This window comes from Dendrobates tinctorius, unplaced genomic scaffold (assembly GCF_039654945.1).
Source record: "Dendrobates tinctorius isolate UK_male_01 unplaced genomic scaffold, ASM3965494v1 ptg000203l, whole genome shotgun sequence".
Taxonomy (NCBI): Eukaryota; Metazoa; Chordata; class Amphibia; order Anura; family Dendrobatidae; genus Dendrobates; species Dendrobates tinctorius.
This window is the reverse complement of record NW_027361870.1, coordinates 8691501-8697500: the sequence shown is the minus strand read 5'-3', so window position 1 is coordinate 8697500 and position 6000 is coordinate 8691501. Positions and strand designations below refer to the sequence as shown.

General features: G+C 45.8%; 1 protein-coding gene across 7 annotated transcripts in view; it reads right to left on the bottom strand.

The window, feature by feature from the left end:
- KIF16B (kinesin family member 16B) overlaps positions 1–6000 on the bottom strand; it is a 538624-nt gene that overhangs the window by 468584 nt on the left and 64040 nt on the right. The gene's annotated exons all lie outside the window — the stretch shown is intronic.

The window sequence follows — 6000 nt, the reverse complement described above, 5'->3', positions numbered from 1 at the left end:
GTAGGTGAAATTGTGTATTATGATGAGGTTTTAGGCTGCAAAGGGCCCGTATATTGCCCTTTTCTTTGTGTCTGCCAATGACCGATGCAGCGTATGTAGAAAAAACAAAAAAAAACACTTTCTAAAACGAATTGACATTGATTTAATGATCAACCACAGAGATAAATGCCTAAGATCAAACACTTCCCCTTTGTGATTGGCAGGGAGCTTACTACAAAGCCTAATAATCATGGCGACATGTAACGCTATTAATAGAAGGAGCGACTCGGACGGAATAAATCTTCACTGGCCTTAAAATAATTCTCAGACTGCCATCACTTTCATCAGCCGCACACGACTCCCTCATTATAGGATCACAGACTGACCAGTGACATTACAGAAAACTTCCCTGGGGCGAGTAGCAAACAGACGACAATCTGTGCATGGATCTAATTAGTAAAGTACAAATAGATGAACTTAAGAACCGCAGAAATAGTATTTACTTATTTCCTGTGATTAGTGGATTTGTGGGGATCTGTTGCATTTCATGGAGTGATCTAATATTCTGGGGAAAGCAGACAAAATTATCAAAACAAAGAAATAGGTCAGATTTTCACCATTGCCTAAAGAATTATTAGGTTATAGTATGACAAGTAGCACAACATTGGGATAGGAACGTGGAGATATATTGGGGGCTTTGAGCTTAAATAGGCTGTCTACTACATCTATATTGATGACCAATCCTTATTGTTTTAATAAGTTGGGTACAGTAGCACAATGCAGGATACGCTGGAAATGTTTTCATAAGAATTTGGGAAATTGATGAAATGTCCTATAAATGTCTGTTCTGTTCTTGATCTAAAGATCTCTTCTTTTAGATTAGATGAATCTGTGCTGCACTTTATGCACATGCTCAGTAGTGACCAGAGCTGAGGAGTCGGGGTCAGGGAAACTGAGGAGTGAGAGTCGGGAGGTTTGGCTTGCTGACTCCACAGCCCTGGTAAGAGCTGCAGCAAATGTGTTTGCAAAAAGACAAAGTTCAGTTCTCCTGTCTGTGTTACTTGTCTCACTTGTAACTTCCCCCTCCATGTAGAGTAATCTCTGGAGGCAGATTCTCATGCAGATCACTGTCCGGCCCATAGCCTGGAACAGCTCAGTTACATATAAGACAAACGCAAATTTCTCTGGAATATGACACTGGATTGGAAATGACTTTAATACATGGGCTGCATACACCTTAGTGATGTACAACTTCATTTCTGAAACTAGTGTTCAGGCTGCAACTGATGCAGGTAAGGGATATGAAAGTGGAGGCAGTAAACGATGGAAACTTTTAATACATTCTCTATAAGGCTCAAAGGGCAGGATTAGTCCCACAACTTCTCCAGAATTTACTATTCAGAGATCATTGCACTTTGTCCCAACAATGAAGCAAAGGGCAGTAGGTAAACATATTATCCATGCCTTATTTATTGACTATAGCAGAGAAAAAAAGCCGGGCTCTTCTATATTACCATATATTGATATGCCCGACGACATGGATAATAATAAAATATATTTTTTAACACATTATAATGATTATCCTCCATCCCATAGACCCATGCCCATATACCCATTACACATCCTCCATCCCATAGTCCCGGTCCCATATACCCATCACACATCCTCTATTCCATAGTCCCGGTCCCATATACCCATCACACATCTTTCATCCCATAGTCCCGAGCAGGGTGGTACTGAGCAGGGTGGTGCTGAGCAGGGAGTTCCTGGAAATGTGCTGTTATGTAACCTGGCACTGTGGCTCTGTGTGCGGCCGCTGATGATGCGATTTTCTAGGCCGATAACAATAGAACCTGGCAATAAAAGAGGAGGGGGTGATTCATTTCTGTCATGTGCTCTCTGCTCCTTTCTGACAATGGCTGGGAGCTTATGTTCCCGGGGATGCTAGATTCCTCCCAGCTGGTGAGTGTCTGCTGAGGTGTTGTGGAGCTCATAGCAACCAATCACAGGTCAGCTTTCATCTTTTAAACAGCTCTGGTGAAATGAAAGATGCTTAGTGATTGGTTGCTATGGGCAACACAGGCAGTGTAATCTGTTGTGGTGAAGAAAATGTGCCTATGAAATAGATATATGGTATTAGTTACTTATTATACGGGGCTTTGAGTGTGGAGTGAGTGGCTATGTGGAGTGGGCAGGGCTTGATATGCACACACATACATACACACACACACACACACACACACACACACACACACACACACACACACACACACATACATACATAAATGGGAATAGCTTAGTTACTCACCGATAACGGTGTTTCTCGGAACCTATGACAGCACCACGGAGAGAGGGGGTCCGCCCATCAAGGACAGGGACCTACAGATAAAAAGGAAGCACCTCTCCTCCGCCCCCAGTTGGTTACAGAGCATCAGAGGGTCTCCCGGTTAGTTAACAACAAAAGTATATACATAACATTATAATATTGCATATTATGGAGAAGCACCCGTGTCCAACAAAAGAACACTCCACACACATTAAATTGTGCTCACCGCACTCGTGAAGGGGGGGGGGGATAAGCGGGTGCTGTCATGGGTTCCGAGAAACACCGTTATCGGTGAGTAACTAAGCTATTCTCTCTCACCCATGACAGCACCACAGAGAGAATTTCAGAGATTGCTAGCTTAGGGAGGGACCACCGCCTGAAGGACCCTTCTCCTGAAGGTCAGGTCAGACGTAAAGGCTAGATCTAAACAATAGTGTCTGAAAAAGGTGGAATGTGTTGACCAGGTGGCCGCCTTATAGATCTGTTCTATTGATACCTCTGATCTTTCTGCCCATGAGGTCGCCATTGCCCTTGTAGAGTGAGCTCTTAAACCCTCCGGGATGGTATTCCCGCTGGATGAATACGCCAGGGCAATCGCATCCCTTATCCACCTTGCTAGGGTACTCTTGGATGCCTTGAGTCCCTTCCGAGGTCCCTGGAAACACACAAAGAGAGACCCTTCCTTCCTACATCCCTTGGTGGCCTCTAAGTACTAGGCACCTCTTAACATCTAGGGTGTGGAATCTCTCCTCTCCCCTATTCCTGGGATTTGGGCAGAAGGAAGGACTACTTCTTGGGACCTATGGAAGTGTGACGCTACCTTTGGTAGATATGCCGGGTCAGGTTTCAATATGACTATTATCTAGGATTTTAGTGAATGGTGGTATCGCTGAGAGAGCCTGAATATCGCTCACTCTGCGAGCGGATGTTAGGGCCACTAAAAGTACAGTCTTTAATGATAGGGTTTTTAAGGGTGCGGACTGGATGGGTTCGAATGGGGGCCCTGTTAGTGCCGCAATACTAGGTTTAGATCCCATGACGGTAATTTTTGGGTGATTATTGGTTTAGACCTGGCTGCTGCCCTAGTAAACTGTGCTATCCATGGGTTGCCTGCCACATCCTGGTTATACAGGGCACCTAGGGCCGCTATCTGTACCTTCAATGTATTAGTCGCCAGCCCTTGTTCTAACCCCTTTTGCAGGAATTCAAGAATTTTATCAATCTGGATTCCATCCTGCACTCTCGCACCCGTGCTAGACAGAAATTTCTTCCAAGTTCTCCCATAGGCTCTGGTTGTGATCGGTTTCCTACTCTTTTGTAGCGTGGAAACCAGGTTTTCTGAGAACCCCCTCTCCCTCAGCAGTGCCCTTTCAAATTCCATGCTGTTAAATGGAGGTTCACTGCTCGAGGGTGTAACACGGGACCTTGGGACAGAAGGTCCGGGAGATCTGGTAGAACCCAGAGGTCGGTTATTGACAGTATTCTCAACCAGGAGCACCAGGTTCTTTTTGGCCAAAAGGGGGCTATTAGTATCATTCTTGGCATGTCTTCTCTGACTTTTCTTATGACTGCCGGGATGAGAAAGGGCGGTGGGAAAGCATACATCAGGCCCTGTGTCCACTGAAGCATAAACGCATCCAGGGTTCGGGGATTTCCCTTGGGGTTTAGGGAACACAATGCTTCCACTTTTTTGTTTTTGTGGTCGGCGAACAGGTCCATGTCCGGGGTTCCCAACATTTTTACTATCTGCCGAAAAATGGACTGTTTTAGAACCCATTCCCCCTGGTGTAACTGGGTGCTCCCCGTATGTGTAGTGCAGAGAGGGATAGTAGTTTTTTCTCGGCCAGGGCGAATATTTCGGAGGATGTATTCATTAGTGTTCGGGACCTGGTTCCCCCTGATGATTTATGTAGGCCACCGTCACCCGATTGTCTGAAAATATGTGGACGTGATGACCCCGTAGTGCCGGTAGGAAGTGTGTCAGGGCATAGCCTACTGCCAGTAGTTCCTTTTGGTTTGAGGAGGCCTCTAGTTCTTGAGCTTCCCATTCCCCCTGAGCCACGCTGTTGCTCATATGTGCTCCCCGTCCCTTGGGACTGGCATCCGTGGTAATTACGTGAGTGACTTTTATAACCCAGGGAATCCCTTTGGATAGGTTGTCTCTGTTTCTCCACCAAGCTAGGGAATGAATAGTTTTGGAGTCTAGTGTAACGTGACCCTCCAAGTGACCTCCTAATGCTGACTGGTTGAGTAATACGTCCTATTGTAAATCCCTCGTATGTAGCTGCGCCCACTGGACCGCTGGTAGACAGGCTGAGAGTGACCCTAGTAGCGACATCGCTTTTCTTAGTGTCATGGAAGGGTTCTGAATCGCTCTTGCTGCCATCTGAGCAATCCTCTCTTCTTTGTGGTCTGGAAGGTAACACTCCTTGGGTGTTTGAGTCCAGTGTTAGTCCTAGGAACTCCTGGACTTTGCTGGGCTCCAACCTCGATTTTTTTAGGTTTAGAAGCCAGCCGAGGTTTTGTAAAGTGTCCATCACCCTGTCCCTCTGTTTCTTTCATCTTTGGGCCGAGTTGCTCACTATTAGAGAGTCGTCCAGATATGGAACTATTAGAATATCTTGTTCCCTTAGGTAAGCCATCATTTCTGCTACTATTTTCGTGAAAATTCGTGGGGCTGCAGAAATCCCAAATGGCAGAGCTCTGTATTGAAACTCCCTTATTTAGCCTCCTATGGAGACCGCCAGTCTGAGGTATTTTCGGGAGTCTTTGTGGATGGGGACGTGATAGTACGCATCCCTGAGGTCTAATACTGTCATGAAGCAATGTGGGTAGAGAATTTTGGTGGTTGACTTGATCGACTCCATTTTGAATTTTTGGGTTTTTGACATAATTGTTTAGCCTCTTTAAGTTTATAATTGTCCGGAAGGTACCGTCCGGTTTGGTCACTAGAAAAAGAGGGGAATAGAACCCTCTGCCTCTTTCCTGCGGGGGAACCTCCTGGAGGACTCTTTTGCTTAACAAGCTTAGGACTTTTTCAAGAGCTTCTTGTTCTTTTATTGACGATCTTAGTGGAGTCACTACGTATTTCTGAGGTGGGAGAGAGGAAAATAAAAATCTATCCTTAGCCCTGATTCTATCAGATTTAATAACCAGGGGTTGTTCGATATTTTCCTCCAGGCTGGGAAAAAGAAAAAAAAAAAAACTTAGCCTCCCTCCCACCCTGGGCAAACAGTCACTTGGGGGTTTTTTGTCTCGGGACGAGCTACCGAAGAAGAACCCCCTGTCTCTTCTGTCGTCCTATCTCTGTTCTCTCGGGGGTCTCCTTTGAAAAAACTTTTTGTTACAATAGGACATTTTAAAGCCTGTAGGACCCAGGTTTGGGAATCCCTTTTTTTTTTTATCCCCTGCTTTTTCGAGGATGTCATCCAGCATCTCTCCAAATAGGAACTTCCCTTCACAGGGGATGGAGCACAACTTCATCTTAGTTTGTAAGTCCCCTGGCCAACATTTGAGCCACAGCGTTCTCCGGGCCGCGTTTGACAGGGCTGCTGCTTTAGATGACAACCTTACTGAGTCGGCTAAGAAGGCCGCCGCTCCCCTTATTACTGGAACGGATTCCAGGATTTTCTCCCTGGGTGTACCTTCCCTTAACTGCTTCTCTAGTTGGTCCATCCACACCATAAGGGCTCTGG